Here is a 19,661-nt window from a genome sequence, read left to right as displayed (position 1 = left end):
GGTGGGAGGGTGGGTAGGGGAACATCCATAAGGAAGGGGGGGAGGGGGACATTTGCCCGGAAACCATGAAAGGGAATAACACTCGAAATGTATATAAGAAATACTCAAGTTAATAAAAAAAAAAGGATCGACAAATGGGATCTCATAAAACTGCAAAGCTTTTGTAAGGCATAGGACATGGTGTTTAGGACAAAATGGCAAACAACAGATTGGGAAAAGAACTACAACATCCTACAACAGATAGTGGGCTTATATCCAAAATACCCAAAGAACTTAAGAAGTTAGACTGCAGGGAGACAAATAACCCTATTAAAAATGGGGTTCAGAGCTAAACAAAGAATTCACAGCTGAGGAATGCCGAATGGCTGAGAAACACCTAAAGAAATGTTCAACATCCTTAGTCATAAGGGAAATGGAAATCAAAACAACCCTGAGATTTCACCTCACAGCAGTGAGAATGCCTAAGATCAAAAACTCAGGCGACAGCAAATGCTGGCGAGGATGTAGAGAAAGAGGAACACTCCTCCATTGTTGGTGGGATTGGAGACTGGTGCAACCATTCTGGAAATCAGTGTGGAGGTTCCTCAGAAAATTGCACATTGAACTACCAGGACCCAGTTATACCTTTCTTGGGCATTTACCCAAAAGATGTTCCAACATATAACATAGACACATGCTCCACTATGTTCATAGCAGCCTTATTTATAATAGGCAGAATCTGGAAAGAACCCAGATGCCCTTCAACAGAGGAATGGATACAGAAAATGTGGTACATCTACACAATGGAATATTACTCAGCTATCAAAAACAATGACTTTATGAAATTCATAGGCAAATGGATGGAACTGGGAAATATAATCCTGAGTGAGGTAACCCAATCACAGAAAATCACACATGGTATGCACTCATTGATAAGTGGCTATTAGCACAAATTCTTGAATTACCCTAGATGCACAGAACACATGAAACTCAAGTGGGATGGTCAAAATGTGAATGCTTCACTCCTTCTTTAAAAGGGGAACAAGAATACCCTTGGCAGGGAAGAGAGAGGCAAAGATTAAAACAGATGCAGAAGGAACACCTATTCAGAGCCTGCCCCACATGTGGCCCATACATATTCAGCCACCCAATTAGACAAAATGGATGAAGCAAAGAATTGCAGGCCGACAGGAACCGGATGTATATCTCTCCTGAGAGACACAACCAGAATACAACAAATACATAGGTGAAGGCCAGCAGCAAACCACTGAAGTGAGAATGGGATCCCTGTTGAAGGAATCAGAGATAGAACAGGAAGAGCTTGAAGGGGCTCAAGACCCCATATGAACAACAATGCCAACCCACCAGAGCCTCCAGGTACTAAGCCACAACCCAAAGACTATACATGGATTGACCCTGGACTCTAACGTCATAGGTAGCAATGAATAGCGTAGTATGAGCACTAGTGGAAGGGGAAACCCTTGATCCTGCTAAGTCTGAACCCCCAGTGAACGTGATTTTTGGGGGGAGGGCGCTACTGGGGGGGAGGATGGGGAGGGTACACACATATAGAAGGGGAGGGGGATTTGGCCCGGAAATCGGGAAAGGGAATAACATTCGAAATGTAAATAAAAATACTCAAGTTAATAAAGAAAAAACGGGGGAAAAAAGAATTAACACCTCAGTCTAACATGAAATTTTCCATTTTACCCTTAAAATCCATGGTTTTTCTATATGCTACATTGTCTCTTCTTATCTATTGGCAGTCCATTGTCCCTCACTATAAATACCTCTTACCTCTCTCTTGCTCTTTTCTGCTCTTACATTTGTTCCCTTCTCCCTCTTTTCAATTTCTTTGTCCCCCTTTCCCTGTTTTCTGTCTATATTGGGCAAATAAATCTTCATGCTGAACACTTTATTTGAGAACTCTAGTCATGGAGTTTCCATGAATGTACATTTCCTTTTACCTACAGAACTCACCACAAACTTCAGAAGACTTGAACAGCACTAGACATGTGTCAAAGATGAAGGGCAGAAGAAAAAGCAAGGTGCTCATTCAAAGCCTGGCTTCAAGAATTACACAAGATCTGAATTTGTGACCCTGATCAAGAAGTAAGACAATGGTCAGGTCAGGAGGTGTTGCATACAGAGATGACCCTTACGGGGAGGTCCATAATAAGGTGAGGAGAACCAGAGGGCTTTTCTATCTTAAGTCCTGTGAAATGACAGTCTGTATGGAGGAAGATAAAAGGTCTGATGCAGGAAGGCTGATCATACCAACTTGACTAGTAAAATTCTATTCTTTCACTGTTGTAATCTCATCAAGAAATTTGCATGCCCAACTTTCAACCCAAACTTACACCCATGACCAGTGAAGCTAAAGAAATTAAGAAGATTTCACATTCTGGTGCTGTAAAGAAGAAAGTAAGAGAAGAAAAGTGAGGGGCTTGAAGAAAAGGTGGAGGAAAGTGAGACTAGATTGTTCACTGAAGAAGAAATGGAAGAAAGGGGGTGTGGCAATTTGGGAATGAAGAGTACATGGATCGCTGTTGGGGAGTCAGGTCCTAACTCCTACTCTTCACATCTTCAAAGAGAAACACACTGTGTGATAACTACTGTGTCTGCCCACTAACCTCAGCTCCTAACATATGTCAGATTCTGACATTAGTGGAAGCCTACCAGGAGGGAGACGCCTATTCAGAGCCAAAGGAAGCACTTCCTCTTAGCAGTGGGATCCTAGGCTCAGAGAGCAGCCAAAGACAAGACAGAGCTTGAGGCCTGTCATGTCTGGTCAAGCATCTTCAAAGCCCAGGCAGGGAAGGGAAGCAACTGGGGTTCCAGGCCAGGGACTGAGCAGATACCCTGGGAGAAGTAAGTCCATCTGCTTTGTATTGTACAATTTCACTTCGTCTGGCCCTGCACTGCCACAGTCAGTGGTCAGGTACTTTTGGCTTTCTTCTCACAAATGTTTTATTAACATTGAAGTGAAGACTTATGGCTATGATCCTAAAAGAAGTTTATTTTTTTCTTTATTAACTTGATTATCTCTTATTTACATTTCGATTGTTATTCCCTTTCCGGGTTTCTCAGCCATTCGGCATTCCTCAGCTATGAATTCTTTGTTGAGCTCTGAACCACATTTTTTAATTGGGTTATTTGTCTCCCTGTGGACTACCTTCTTGAATTCTTTTTATATTTTGTATATAAGCCCTCTATCTCTTTTAGGATTTTTAAAGATTTTTTTCCCCAATCTGTTGTTTGCTGTATTGTCCTAACCAACGTGTCCTATGCCTTACAGAAGCTTTGCAGTTTTATGAGATCCCATTTGTCGATTCTTGATCTTAGGGCACAAGCCATTGGTGTTTTGTTCAGGAAATTTTCTCAAGTGCCCATGTGTTCGAGATTCTTCCCCACTTTTTCTTCTATTACTTTGAGTGTACTGGTTTGATGTGAAGGTCCTTCATCCATTTGGACTTAAACTTTGTACAGGGTGATAAGCATGGATTGATCTGCATTCTTCTACATGTTGACCTCCAGTTGAACCAGCACCATTTGCTTAAAATGCTATCTTTTTTTGCATTGGCTGGTTTTGGCTCCTTTGTCAAAAATCAAGTGACCATAAGTGTGTGGTTCATTTCTGGGTCTTCAATTCTATTCCACTTGTCTATCTGTCTGTCTCTGTACACACATATAGAAGGTGAGGGGGAGGGGCTAGAGGGAGGGCCCGAAAACCGGAAAGGGATTAACACTGGAAATGTAAATAAGAAATACTCAAGTTAATAATAAAAAAAGACATATTAAAGGTTAAAAAAACGTGGGGTACAGAGCTAAACAAAGAATGTACAGCTGAGGAATATCAAATGGTTGAGAAGCACCTAAAGAAATGTTCAACATCTTTAGTCATCAGGGAAATGCAAATCAAAACAACTCACACCAGTCAGAATGGTTAAGATGAGAAATTCAGGAGATAGTAGATGCTGGCAAGGATGTGGAGAAAGAGGAACAATCCTACATTGTTGGTGGGATTCCAAACTGATGCACCATTCTGGAAATCAGTCTGGTGGTTCCTTAGATAATTGGACCTTGCACTTCCTGCGGACCCAGCTATACCTCTACTGGGCATATACCCAAAAGATGCTCCAACATCCAACAAAGACACATGCTCCACTATGTTCATAGCAGCCATATTTATAATAGCCAGATGCTAGAAAGAACACAGATGCCCTTCAACAGAGGAATGGATGCAGAAATATGGTACATCTACACAATGGAGCATGATTCAGCTATCTAAAAGAATGACTGCATGAAATTCATAGGCAAATGAATGGAACTAGAAAAAAATCATTCTGAGTCAGGTAACCCAATCACAGAAAAACACACACAGTATGCCCTCATTGATAAGTGGATATTAGCCCAAATTTTCAAATTACCCAAGATGCACAGACCAAATGAAACTCAAGAAAGATGACCAAAATGTGGATGCTTTACTCCTTCTTTAAAAAGCGAACAAAAATACCCATAAGAGGAGATAAGGAGGCAAAGTTTAAAACAGAGACTTAAGGAACAGCCATTCTGAGCCTGCCCCACATGTGGCTCATACATATACAGCACCCAAAACTAGATAAGATGAATGAAACTGAGGCATGCAGGTTGACAGAAACCAGATATAGATCTCTCTTGGGAGACACAGCCAGAATATATCAAATACAGAGGCGAATGCCAGAAGCAAAGCAGTGAACTGAGAATAGGGTCCCTGTTTGAGGAGTTAGAGAAAGGACTGAAAGAGCTGAAGGGGCTTGCAACCCCATAAGAGCAACAATGCCAACCAACCAGAGCTTCCAGGAAATAAACGATTAACCAAAGAGTATAAATAGACTGACCGTGGGCTCCAAATTCATAAGTAGCAATAAATATACTTGTAGGGGCACCAGTAGAAGGGGAAGCCCTTGGTCCTGCCAAGACTGCACCCCCAGTGAACAGGATTATTATTCCACAGTGAGGTGGAATGAGGGTGGACATGGAGAGGAACACCCATATAGAAGGGAAGGCATGAGGTTAGGGAGCTGATGGACTGGAAACCTGGAACGGTAATAACATTTGAAATGTAAATAAGAAATACCCAATTTAAAATAAAAATGGGAAATTTTTTTTAAAAGTTATCAAGGAAATCACCCATTTCATTCACTATCACAATTTTGTGGAGCACAGTCTTTTGACTTAAAATTTAATTCTTTGAATTTCCTGACTATTCATTCTTATGAACCCTTTTTTATTTCTTATTTTCTTATTTTGAATATGGTCTGTTTTGCTTTTTGTGAGTATGGCTAAGACTTTTTCTATCTTGTTGAGTTTTCTCAAAAAAATGTCTGTTCGTTTCATTGATTCTTTGAATTGTTCTTTGTTTCTAATCTATTCATTTCAGCCCTGAGTTTGATTATTTCCAGCCAGCAAGTCCTCTTGTGTGTGTTTGCTTGTGTTTGCTCTAGAGATTCCAGGTATGCGTTAAGTTGCAACTATGAGATCTCTCCAGTTTCTTTAGAAAGGCATTTAATATTATGAATTTTCCTTTTAGCACTGCTTTCATTGTATTGCATAAGTTTGGTTATGTTGTACCTTCATTTTCAATGAATTCTACAAAGTCTTTAATTTCTTCTTTGACTTAATAATCATTGAGCAGAGTTATTCAGTTTCTGTGAAACTGTAGGATATCTGTTGTTTCTATTGTTGATACTCAACTTTAATCCATGTTGATCTGATAAGATATAAGGGGTTATTTTAATACTCTTGTATCTTTTGAGGCTTTCTTTGTAAAGGAGTATATTGTCAATTTTGGAGAAGCTTCTCTGAAATACTGAGAAAATGGTATATTCATTTGTGTTTGGTGAAATATTTCTGTAGGTATCTATTAGGTCCATTTGGTTCAAGTCTGTCAGATTTACTATTTCTTTGTTTATTTTCTATTTTAATGGTTTGTACATTGGTAGGAGTCAGGGGTTTAAATATCACTGTGGTTCAATGTGTGATTTAAACTTTAGCAACGTTTATTTTATGAATGAAGGTACTCTTGCATTTTGGGCATAGATGTTCAGAATTGAGATGTCATTTTGATGGATTTTTTCTTTGGTATCTTCTTTGATGAATATGAGCTATCCTTTCCAACCCTTTTGATTACTTTTGGTTCAAAGTCTATTTTATTAAATATTAGAATGACTAATCCATTTTGTTTCTTGAATTCATTTGCTTGGAAAACCTTTTTCTAGCCCTCTAATGTGAGGTAATATCTATGTTGCTAAGGTTTGTTTCTAACATGTAGCTGATCATTGATTTATGCATGCACTCTGTTAGTCTGTGTCTTTTTATTAGGGAATTAAAACTGTTGATGTTGAGAGATATTAATGGCCCATGATATTTAATTGTTGTTATTTTGATGTTGGTCATGGTTGTGTGTGTGTGTCTGTGTGTGTGTGTGACTTTCTTTTGAGTTTTGGTGGTGTGAAGTAACTCTGGACATAGGAATTGAGGAGTAATCTGGGACAGGATAATTCTGGTTTCAGCCTATGCCTGGAGCTGACGCTGTCTCACAACTCACTCTATGCAGATCCATTGGGGGAGAGAACAAGAGTCTCAGAAGTGTGGACAATCCTGAGAGCACATGGAAGTCCACTACTTATGCTCACATTCCTGGGCCAAGAGGAATCTGCCTGGAGCCCTCTGGACAGAGGAACCTAGGAGCAGACTGGGAAAGTATCCTTCTGCTTTCCACTTGTACCCAAAGCTTACTCAGTCCACAGCTATCTGTATACAGATTCCACTGGGAGAAGGCCGGTATACAGGAGTACAGACACACAGGCTTATAGGAGGGTCAAGCTACTGTCAGAGACAGCAACACCAGCTAACACCAGAGATAATCAGATGGTGAGGGGCAAGCATAGGATCCTAAGCAACAGAAACCAGGACTAATATGCACAGGAGGAGGAGAAGGCTGGAAATGATCAAATGCAGAGCTGAAATAAACCCAGTAGAAATAAAATGAACTACACAAAGAATCAACAAAACCAGGAGCTGCTTCTTTGAGAAAATCAACAAGATAGATAAACCTTAGCCAGAATATGAAGAGGGCACAAAGAGTGTATCCAAATTATCAAAATAAGAAAAGAAAAGGGAGCTATAACAACAGAATCTGAAGAAATTAAAAAATTCAGGAGATCCTCTACAAAAGGTTTAATAAATAAAACTGTAAAATGTAGACGAAATGGACAATTTTTGAGACAGATAACAGGTATCAAAGATATATCAGGGTTACATAGACAATCTAAACATTCCAATATATTTTAAAGAAATGGAAGCAGTTATTTAAAATCTCACAAACAAAACAACAACAACAAAACAAAACAAAACAAAACAAAAATAACCCAGGACCAGATGGGTTCAGTGAAAAATTCTATCAGACCTTCGTAGAAGACATAGTAGTAATACTGCCCAAAGTATTCCACAAAATAGAAACAGCAGGAACACTATCCAATTCTTTCTATGAAACCTCAATTACACTTATACCTAAACCACAAAAAGACCCAGCAAAAAAGAAAACTTCAAACCAATTTCCCTTATGAATATTGTCAAAAAATTCTCTATAAACTTGTTGCAAAGCAAATCCAAGAACACATCAAAGCAATCATCCATCATAATCAAGTAGTCATAATCCCAGGGATGCAGTGATGGTTAAATGAATGGAAATCCATCAATGTAATCTAGTATGGAAACAAACTCAAATTAAAAAAAACCACATGATTGTCTCACTAGATACTGAGAAAGCATTGACAAAATTCAACACCCCTCATGTTAAAGTCTTGGAAAGGTCAGGAAGTCAGTGCCCATACTTAAAAATAGTAAAGGCCATATACAGCAAAACAGCAGCTAACATCAAACTGAATGCAGAGAAACTTGAAGCAATTTCACTAAAATCAGTGACTAGACAAGGCTGCCCACTCTCTCTCTACTTATTGAATATAGTACTTGAATTCCTAGCCAGAGCAATCAGACAATGAAAGGAGGTCAAAGGGATACAAATTGAAAGTAGGAAGTCAAAATACTACTATTTGCATATGATATGATAGTATAGTTACCTGACCCCTAAAGTACCACCAGAGAACTCCTACCCTGAAAAACTGCTTCAGCAAAGTGGCTGGATATAAAATTAACTCAAGCAAATCAGTAGCTTTCCTTTACTCAAAGGATAAACAGGCCAAAAAAGAAATTAAGGAAATGACACCCTTTACAATAATCACAAATAATGTAAAATACCTCAGTGTGACTCTAACCAAGCAAGTGAAAGATGTGTATGGCAAGAACTTGAAGTTTCTTTTTTTCTGAAAAAAACTGAAGGAGATTTCAGAAGATAGAAATATCTCCAATGCTCATGGATTAACAGGATTTATATAGTAAAAATGGCCAAAATAATCTACAGATTGAATGAAATCCCTATCAATATTTCAACAAAATTCTTCATAGAGTTAGAAAGAGCAATTTGCCAATTCATACGGCATAACAAAAAACCCAGCAAAGTTAAAACTATTCTCAAAAATAAACAAAATTCTGGAGAAATCACCATCCCTAACGTCAAGCTGTATTACAGAGCAATCATGATAAAAACTGTTTGGTAGTGGTACAGAGACAGGCAGGTAGGTCAATGGCATAGAATTAAAGACCCAGAAATTATCCACACATCTGTGGTCACTTGCTCTTTGACAAAGGAGCTAAAACCATGCCGTGGAAAAAAGATAGCGTTTTCAACAAATGATGCTGGTTCAACTGGAGTTCAGCACCTAGAAGAATGCAAATCAATCCATTCTTTTTGCACTGTACAAAACTCACATCCAAGTGGATAAAGGACCTCACATAAAATGAAATACAATCAAACTAATAGATGAAAATGTGGGTAAAAGCCATGTGAATATAAGGGCACTGGGGAAAATTTCCTGGTCAATAATCAACAAATGGGTCCTCCTAAAACTGCAAAGCTCTGTAAAACGAAGGATATTGTCAGTAGAACATAATGGCCATCTTCAGATTGGGAAAAGATCGTTACCAATCCTACATCTGATATAGGGCTGTTGTCCAATATATACAAAGAACTCAAAAATCTAGACTCAAGGGAGCCAAATAACCCTATTAAAAATGGGTGCAGATCTAAACAAAAAATTCTTAGCCAAGGAAAATCAAATGGCTAAGAAGTACCTAAAGAAATGTTCACCATCCTTAGTCATCAGGGAAATACAAATCAAAACAACTCAGATTCTCTCACACAACAATCAGAATGGCTAAGATGTAAATCTCAGGTGACAACAGATGCTGGTGAGGATGTGGAGAAAGAGGAACACTCCTCCATCGTTGGTGGGATTGCAAGATGGTACAAACACTGTTGGCTACTCAGAAAATTGGACATAGCACTACCTGAGGACTCAGCTATACCACTCCTGAGTATAGTGCTCCAACATAGTAAATGAGTCGTCATAGAAAGAATTGGGTAGTGTTACTTCTGTTTCTATTTTATGGGATAGTTTGAGATTTATTGGTACTAAGTCTTCTTTGAATGTCTGATAGAATTCTGCACTAAAACCATTATGTTCTATGCTTTTTCTTTGGGGGGGGGGCGCGTTGGATACTTCTTATGACTTCTTCTTTTTCTTTAGGAGTTAAGGGACTGTTCAGATTGTTTTAATGTTCCTGATTTAACTTTAGTAATTGGTATCTCTAGAAAATCTTCCTTTTCATCTAGATTTTTCTGTTTTTTGAGTATAGTTTTTTTGTCATAGGTTTTGATGATTTTTTAAATTTCTTCAGTTTCTTTTGTTAATTCTCCCTTTTCCTTTCTGAATTTGCTAATCTGGATAATGCCTCTGTGCTCTCTGGTTAGTCTGGATAAGTGTTTATCTATCTTGTTGATTTTCTCTGAAAAGTAGCTTAGTTTTGTTGAATAATTGTATAGCTCTCTTTGTCTCTTCTTGGTTTATTACTGCTCTGAATTTCATTATTTCCTGCCATTTATTCTTCTTGTTTATATTTTATCCTTTTTATTCTTCAGCTTTTAGATATATGGTTTAAACTGCTAGAGTAGGCTGACTCCAATTACTTTATGAAGGCACTCAAGGCTATGAGATATCCTCTTGGCACTGTATTTTTGTGTCCCATAATTGTGGGTATGCTGTGCCTTTGTTTTTGTTAAGTTCTAAAAAGTCTTTTATTTTTTTCTTTACTTCTTTCCTGACCAAGTTATTATTGAGTAATGAGTCATTCAGTTTCCATGAATATGTGGGATTTTTGTTCTTTTAGTCATTATTAAAGACCAGCCTTATCCCATGGTGATCTAATAGGATACATGGGATAATTTAAATCTCTTTCTATCTGTGGAGTCCTATTTTGTGACCAATTATATGGTCAATTTTTGAGAAGGTATTTTGAGATGCTGAGAAGACTTATTTCTTTATTTTAGGATCAAAATTTCTGCAGATATCTGTTAAATCCATTTGCTTAAAAACTTCTCTTAGTTTCACTGATTCTCAATTTAGTATCTCTTTCCATGATCTATTGGTAAGAGTGGGTGTTGAAGTCTCCTACTATGAGACATACTTCAATGTGTTCTTTGGGATTTGGTATCATTTCTTTTACAAATGTTGTTTTTCTTGCATTTTTGAGATGGATGTGCATAATTGAGAGTTCAACTTTGTGGATTTTTTCTTTGATCAGTATGTACTGTCCTTCCTTATTTTTTACTACCTTTTGCTTGAAAATCTATTTTATTGAATATTAGAATGGCTACATGACCTGGTTCTTCGGATCATTAACTTGGACATTTTTTTACCAGGCTTTTACTTTGAGGTCATTTCTGTCTTTGTCACTAAGGTGTTTTTCCTATACATAGTATTATGCTGGGTCCTATTTTTGTATCTATTATGCTATTCTATGTCTTTTTATTCTGGAATACAGTCCAGTGATGTTGAGAGACATTAAAGACCATTGATTGTACTGTTATTTTTGTTGTTAGATGTGGAATTATGTTTGTGTGCTTCTCTTCTTTTGGGTTTGTTGTAAGAAGATTTTTTTATTTTGTCTTGGGTGTATGGGGGTGGTATTCCTCTTCTATTATCCTCACTGGGGCTGGTGTATTGGAAAGATATTACTTAAAACTTGTTTTGACATGGAATTTTTTTTTTGGTTTCTTCATCTATAGTTAATTTTAAGTTTTTCTGGGTACTGTTGCTTAGGCTGGCATTAGTGTTCGCTGATGGTCTGTATGACATCTATCCAAGAGCCTCTGACATTTAGAGTCTCTGTTGAGAAGCTATTTTGATAGGTTTGCCTTTATATGTTACTTGACCTTTTTCCCTTACAGCTTTTAATATTCTTTCTTTGTTCTGTGCATTTGGTGTTTTCATTATTATGTGACTGGAGGAATTTCTTTTCTGGTCCAATCTCTTTGAAATTTTGTAGGATTGTTGTAGGTTTATGGACATCCCTTTTTTTAATATTGGGAAGTTTTCTGTAACTTAATTGAAGTTGTTTTCTGTCCTTTTGAATGGAAAATCTTTACTTTCTTCTATTCCTCTTATTCTGAAGTTTGGTCGTTTCATTTTGTCCTGAATTTCCTGGATGTTTTGGGTTAGGAACTATTTAAACTGTGTATTTTCTTTGATTGTTGTCTTAATGTATTCTATGTTATCTTCTACACCTGAGATTCTCTTTTCTATCTCTTATATTCTCTTGGTTATGCCCTCATCTATGACTCCTCATCTCTTTCCTAGTATATCTATCTCCTGGGTTGTCTTTCTTTGTGATTTTTTTATCATTTCTATTTCCATTTTTAGATCCTGGACAGTTTTGTTCAATTCCTTTACCTGACTGATAACTTTTCTTTTAATTTTTTAAGGGATTTATGTGCACCTTCTAAGGGCTTCTACTTGTTTACCTTTGTTCTTGTATATGTCGTTAAGGGAGTTATTTATGTCCTCCTCAAGTCCCCCTATAATCTTCATAAAATGGGATTCAGATCAAAGTCCTGCTTTTCATGCATGTTGGGTATCCATCCATGTTAAGAGAGTCAGGTTCTAATGTTTCCAAATGGTGCTGGTTTCAGTTGCTTATTTTCTTTGATTTGCCTCTAACCATCAGGTTATCTCTGGTGCTAATGGGCCTTGTTGTCTCTGACTGGAGCTTGTCCCTTCTGTAAGCCTGGTTAAGGTGAGCCTCCTTGGGTCAGTTTGTCTTTTGGTGTGGGAGGCATGTTTGAAGAGTCTTCTCTGGGAGTCTGGAGGTGTCAGAACTCCTGCTGGGGGGTGTCAAGCTATCTCTCAATATGGGCAGAGTGGGCTGTGCTAAGGTCAACTCTGCTCCTTAGTGAACCAAAAGAAGAAAGTCTGTTTCTCTGGTAGGGTGGGAGGTTCTGTTTCTCTGGGACAGGGATCACAGTGATTTTGAGGGTGTCAGAACTCCTTTGCCTGAAGTGTCTTTGGATGTGAGTGAGGTGTGGAGGGCTGGATATTTGTCTTACTACCTGGAGTTTCCTGTACTTTTTTCCTCCATAAAGTTTAGTTTAGAACACTGCAGTCCAAGCTGATTCTTTTACATAAAGGAAGGGGCTGAATATAGAAAAAAAAAACACTGAGGATTCTGTGCCTCTGATTTGATACTTATGCTATGTTTTGTTTATTATGCTGCAGTGTGGAGCTAAGCTGCAGCTGGCAGCATGTGCACTGATGCCGCATGGCCCTCAGTGCAAGCAGGCAGAAGAGTGGGGTCTAGCAGTCCCATGTCCTGTTTAAATGTTGGCATATGGGAGAGTGATCACAGGAAGGCTAGCTCTAGGTTGAGATGACCAAGGCAGACTGCTGTGCCTGTGAGAAGGTATTGGAAATGTTGCTGCAAGTTGTCAGCTGTTCATCCTTAGCTCTGAAGGCAACTTCTCAGGAAGCCATGCCCCAATGTCTTAGTATTTCTCTTTGGTTCAGCTAATCCATGACTGTATTTTGCCATGGCTTCTGCCTTAAATCCCAGCTCTGGGCTGGGGTCCACCATCCAGTCTCTGTGATTTTCTTTGTGCAGCATTGAATAAAGCTAGCAGGCTGTGTTTATAAATATGTAATAATAAAGAATATGTCATAACATTAAGAAAAATTGAGGTCATGTAATAATTTGTAGGAGCATAAGAATTTAATGCAAATTAAATAAATGTGTAAAGTTTTTTAAAATAATAAACGTAAAAAGTTAGTCATGTACACATCAAGCCATCATATTTTCATTTCCTGCTTATGCGAATCTTCAACCTTTCAACTTTGTTAAAAACTAGGTCACCCAAGGTGGATTCTTCATTCTTATCCATTATTTAAGCCCTATAACTAAAAAAAGTCATTTAGAAATTGTGAGGGTAAAAATATAAGTGACACCCATAAATTACTTTTTATTATTAAAGCTTTTCTGGTTATCGTAAAGTTAATAGGCCTGTTTTTAACATGTGTTATTCTTGATTAAGTCTAAAAGTTTTTAAAAAAAAACCTAAATCCAAACCACTTCCCATTTCTTAGATGTCTAAAACAATAGAATGAGCACAGAAAAGAATGACAGTGTCAAATACTGGCATAGACATGCAGCAGATACTTTGAGAATGCCCTGCTATGCAGAGATCCTGGCAGTGTCCTGTGAAACTAACCACTTACTTATAATTGGGCCTTATAGTGGTTTATATGAGAATGGACCTTATGTGCCTAATTATTTGAAGGATTTGGTCCACAGTTACTATAAGTCTTTGGGAAAGACCTTGGAGATATGGCTTATTAAAATAAGTGTAGCACAGCTGGTGGAGAAATGTTATTAGGCATGGGTTTCAGGTTTCAGAATCACTGGGCCAGGTCCAGTATCACTTACTTTCTGCACATATCTTGTAGATCATATGTAAACAGTCAGCCTCTGGCCTGAGGACCTTGCCTGCCTGCCTGATGCCATTCTCTCCACCACAATTATCATGGACTAGCTACCTTTGAAACTGCAAACAAACCCCCAATTCAATATTTACAACTATCTAGTCACAACAATAAAACAGGTTCAGAATTAATTCAGGGATAGCTATGCCAAGTAAGTGTTTTCTGCAGATGGCCCACCATTTTGTATGGCTTTATTATGAGCAGCAGGGTCCTCAGAGACTTTATCCCAAGAGTGGTTCTAGCGACTGATATGATTTTCCTGCTATTATTATATAGCCTAATGATTCCTGGGCATCAGCCCACCACATTGGGGAAAATTCCTGCAGATTAACAGGGAAATATACTTTCATGTAGTAATGCTATTTAGATGAATTGACGATTTTCTAATTTTTGATAATGATTTTCTAGAACTCCTAAATTGATACACATAACCTCAAGCCCTCTATAAAATAAAAGCTGCAAATAGAACTTTGTTATCCTTCAAGTGTCATTGGGCAATAGCATTTGAAAAAGAAACAATATTGAAACATATTTACAATCAAGGAAATCATTCATACTAGGTTAGGAATGTTGTCACTATCTGGTAACTAAACATCATAGACCAGGAATGAGCAATTTATTGGAAGTACAAGGACAGAAAATAAATGACGAACTAGTTTATCTGTATAAGACTTCAAAATAATAAGATTTAAAATAGATGATTTGTCTCCTGACAAAACTGTACTAACTTCTGAGGTAAAAATTATTGCTTTAAACATATACTGAATTTATGGACCTAGAAATAGATAACAAATAGTTAATCAGGTACTAATCTTAATGGAAAAGGATGTAAACAGTTTTGCTGTCACTTCTTAAGCATTATTGATATATGACATGAACTTATGGAATGCAAAAATGGTTACAAAAACAATGTTATCAATTATCATGAGAAGGTATAAAAGTTGAGAACAAAAATAAAGTGGCAGTATAGTAATTTTTTGCTTCATTCAGTATCTGTGTGTCTATGCGAACATGACTTTCTCTTCTCTACTCTTCCTTCTCTTCTCTTCTCTTCTCTTCTCTTCTTTCCTTCTCTCTTCTCTTCTCTTCTCTTGTCTTCTCTTCTCCTCTCCTCTCCTCTCCTCTCCTTTCCTTTCCTCTCCTCTATTTATCATCTCTTCCCTGTGACTCATGAAGAATTAGGGAACTCTGATCCTCTTCTTTGGCCAGAAAGAGATCCTGAGTCAAAGAAAAAAGGCCCTGTTCCTATGGGCAGGAGATAATTTCCAGAAGCCATCAGTTTCAGCTGGTGAATGTCTAGATAGTTAAATCACCAAAGCCATCAGCTTTAACCATGGTACCAACACCATTCCCCCCTTAAACTTCACAGGGAACATCAATTTCAGGACAAGATTCCAGCATAACCATAACAAAAACAACCATACAGTGATCTGTTTCCAAAGAACCCAGATGTCTTTCAATGGAGGAATGTATGCAGAAATTGTGGTACAACTACACGAAGGAGTACTACTCACCTATTAAAAACATGACTTCATGAAATTCATAGGCAAATGAATAGAATTAGAAAATATCCTGAGTGAGGTAACCCAACATACACCTGGGATACATTCACTTATATATGGGTATTAGCACAAACGTTTGGATTACCCAAGATACAATCCACTGACAACATGAAATTCAAGAAGAAGAATGAACAAAGTGCAGATGCTTTAGTACTTTTTATTTGGGGGAACAAAAATATTCATAGGAGGAGATACAGAGGAAAAGTTTGGAGTAGCAACTGATAGAAAGACCATCCAGAGATGCCATAACTGAGGAGTCATCCCAAAAACTTACAGTCACCAAACCCAGATAATGTTGTTCATGCCAAGAAGTTCGTGCTAACAGGAACCTGATATAGCTGTCTCATGAGGGGCTCTACCAGAGCATGTCAAATACATAGGCGAAAGCGCACAGCAAACCATTTAACTGAGAACAGGGTCCCCATTGGATGAGTTAGAGAAAAGATTGAAGTAACTGAAGGGGTTTGCAACTCAACAAGAACAATAACAACCAACCAGAGTTCCTAGGGACTAAACCACTATCCAAAGAGTACAATGGATAGATGAAGCGCCCACCTCGACCAGCAAGGAAGACGCAACACCGTTGTATTCTTCTCAACAGCCTTTATTGCAGGAACACCTCTTTCTTGATACGGGGGACCCCAGGAAACAAAGGCACTTGCCTTAAATACAAGACAGGCTGTGGCTGTAAACTTGTCCTCTGGTGATTGGTGGAGTATGAAATACCTTATTAGCATGAATATCACTCCAGTCTGATAACTGCCAGAGAAATGCTAACACATGCGCATTGAAGGTGTTTATCACCAACGACCACCGGATGTCGGAGCCATCTTTAGCCGCTTCCTACAGATAGACCCATGGCTCCAGCTGCATAAGTAGCAGAAATGCCTTTTGGGGCACCAAAGCAATGCAAAGCCCTTGTTCCTGCCAAGGCTATACACACACCCCACCCAGTGTAGGAGAATGTCAGGGCAGGAAGGTGGGTAGTGGTAGGTGGTTGGGTTGGGGATTAAATTTGTAATGTAAATAAAAATATCCAAAACAGCAATTAGAAACATTGAATCTGTAGATTGCCTGTGTTATTTCTGCCAATCAATGGGCATGGGGAATATTTCCATTTTCTAAGATCTTCTCTGATCTTTTTCTTGAGAGATTTGAAGTTCATATTAGAAAGATATTTTACCTATTTGATTAGAGTTACCCCAAGAGATTTTATATTATCTGTGGCTATTGTGAAGGGAGCTGTTTCCCTAATTTCTTTCTCAGCCTGATTTCATTTGTATGATTTATTTGAGTTAGTTTTACATTTGACCACTTTGTTGAATTTGTTTATTTATGATAGAATTTTTGGGGTCATATATATAATTATCTTGTCATCTGCAAATAGTGATGCCTTTATTTCTCCTTTGACAATTTGTATCCTCTTGATCTCTATTTGTGGTTTTATTTTTCTAACTAGAACTTCAAGTATTATATTGAATAGATATGGAGAGAGTTGGCTTCTTTGTCTTGTCCCTGATTTAGTAGGAGTGCTTTAAGTATCTCTCCATTTAATTTGGTATTGGCTGCTGGTTTGTAGTAAATTGCTTTTCTTATGTTTAGGTTACGTAATTTTCTTAGGCTAGGGCCTCAAATTCTTGATCTCTCCAATACTTTTAACATGAAGTGATGTTGTATTCTGTCAAATGTTTTTCTGCATCTAAGGAGATGATAATTTACTTTTTCTTTACATTTGTTTATATGATGGAATATGCTAATGGATTTTCATATAGTGAACCAACCTTCCATCCCTGGGATGAAGGCTACCTCTTCATGGCGAATGACAGTTTTGATGTATTCTTAGATGGAGAAATTCTCAAATTCATCTGCAAAAGCAAAACCACAGAATAACTAAAACAATTCTTAAAAATAAAAGAATGTCTGGGCAAATTTACCATGCCTAGCCTCAAGCTATACAACAAAGCAATAGTGATAAAAACTGCATTGTATTCATACAGAATCAGACAGCTTGATGAATGGAATAGAATCAAAGACCCAGAAATAAAACCATAAACTTACCAGACTTGATCTTTAACAAAGAATCCAAAAATATACAGTGAAAAGAAGAAAGCATCTTCAATAAAGGCTGCTGGTCCAACTGGCCAACTGTATGTAAAAAATGAAAATAGATCCATATTTGTAACCACACACAAAGCTAGAGTGCAAGTGGATCAAGAACCTCAAAATAAATCCAGATACAGTGAAGAGAAAGTATGAAGGAACACTGAACTCATTGGCACAGGTGGAAATGACCTAAACAGAACTCCAATGGTTCATGCTCTAAGATTAAGAATTTATAAATGGGACCTCGTGAAACTGGAAATCTTATGTAGGCATAGCTCAGAGTCAAGAAAAAAATTGGCATCCTACATATTGGGAAAAACCTTCAACCCCACATCTGATAGATGGCTAAGATCCAAAAATACATAAAGAACTCAAGAAGCTAACCACCATACCACAAATAACACAATCAAAAAATGGGGTATAGAACTAAACTCAGAATTCACAACAGAGGGATCTTGAATGGGTGATAAGCACCTAAAGAAATGTTCAAAATCCTTAGTGATCCAAGAAATGAAAATTAAATTGACCCTGAGATTCCACCTTACACTATTAAGATTGGCTAAGGTCAGAACCTCAGATGAGGATACATGGATGTGGAGATGGAGGAACACTCTTCCAGTGCTGGTAATATTTCAAATTGGTACAACCACTCTGGAAATCAATATGGTGGTTCTTCAAAAAATTGGAAATAAACCTTCCTAAAGACCCAGAATTACCACTCTTAGGGAGATACCCAAGAGATGCTCCACCTTGCCACAGGGGCACATGTTCCACTATGTTCGTAGTGGCCTTATCTGTGATAGACACAAGCTGGAAACAACAAAAACAGAAGAATGGATACAGAAAATGTCGTTCATTTACACAGTGGAATACTACTCAGCTATTAAGAACAAGGACATCCTGAGTTTTGCAGGCAAATGGATGGAAGTAGAAAATATTATCCTGAGTGAACTAACTCAGATCCAAAAGAACATGCATGGTATGTTCTCACTAATAAGTGGATTTTAGCCAAAAATGGTACAGAATACCCACAATACAGTCCACAGAACACAAAAAGGTAAAAAAAAACTGAAGGTCCCAAGTAAGGATGGCTCAAACCCACTCTGGAGGTGAAGAGAAGAAAGCAAGCACAAAGTGGGAGGGAAGGACAGGTGAGGGAAAGGTATTGAAGATAGGGGAAGAGGGGAACATGATCTGTCATTGGGTGGGGGGAAATACTGAAGCCCTGGGAGCCAGCAGAAAGAATGGAAACAGGCTACCTCAGGAGGAATGAGGTTGGGAGGACACTCTAGAACATACCAGAGACCTTTCAAGTGAGAGACTCGGGGATCCAAAGGGGTGACCCTCGATAAAATGCCCTCCAGTGGTGAGAGGGAATTTATTAAACTCACCTCCAGCAGAAAGATGGGGCATCAAGTGAGAGATGGGGTTGTTATTCCACAGTCAAAGCTCTAACCCCATATTTCTTTCTGTCTGAAAGAGATGCAAGATGGAAATGGAGAAGGGCCTGAGGAAAAGAAGGTCCAATGACAGGCCCAATGTAGGATCCAACTCAAGCGGTGGACCCTAGATCTGACACCATTACTTATTCTATGGGGCATTCAAAAAAAGGAAGCTATCATTACTGCCCACCAAAATACCCAACAAGCACCTGAAAAAGTAAGTGCAGATAAGAGCACCCAACCAATGAACAGAAGCTTCTGACTCTGTGGTTGAATTAGGGAAAAGATGGAGGAAGCTGAGGAGCAGGGAAACATTGTAGCAGGACCAGCAGTCTCAATTAATTAATGATTAGAGGTCTGTTGGGGTGGGTGGGGTAGAGTAAACCTTGTGGAGGCAAGGGAAGGAGGAGGAGATATGGGATGTGTAACTGTTTGGGAGGGGTAGGCCGGGAAAAGAATAATATCTGGAATGTGAAAATAAAAAAAAAGAAAGCATGCAGCAGTAATAAATGATGATAACCCATGGCCTTTGATGGGGTGTGTGCAAATACATCCATCCTAGTTGAAAATCACAGTTAATTATCCCATCTTACCAAACACCATAT

At 38.2% G+C, this 19,661-nt stretch overlaps 1 long non-coding RNA gene across 1 annotated transcript in view; it reads left to right on the top strand.

Annotated features, from left to right (window-relative positions):
* LOC134480014 (uncharacterized) overlaps positions 1-19,422 on the top strand; it is a 59,048-nt gene extending 39,626 nt beyond the window's left edge. The window contains exon 3 of the long non-coding RNA XR_010054120.1: positions 1,953-19,422. This is a non-coding gene — a long non-coding RNA (uncharacterized LOC134480014). The remainder of the gene's footprint in view (positions 1-1,952) is intronic.
* Positions 19,423-19,661: the final 239 nt, after the last annotated feature.

Source organism: Rattus norvegicus, chromosome 8 (genome assembly GCF_036323735.1).
Source record: "Rattus norvegicus strain BN/NHsdMcwi chromosome 8, GRCr8, whole genome shotgun sequence".
Taxonomy (NCBI): Eukaryota; Metazoa; Chordata; class Mammalia; order Rodentia; family Muridae; genus Rattus; species Rattus norvegicus.
This window is presented reverse-complemented; position numbering and strand designations above follow the sequence as displayed.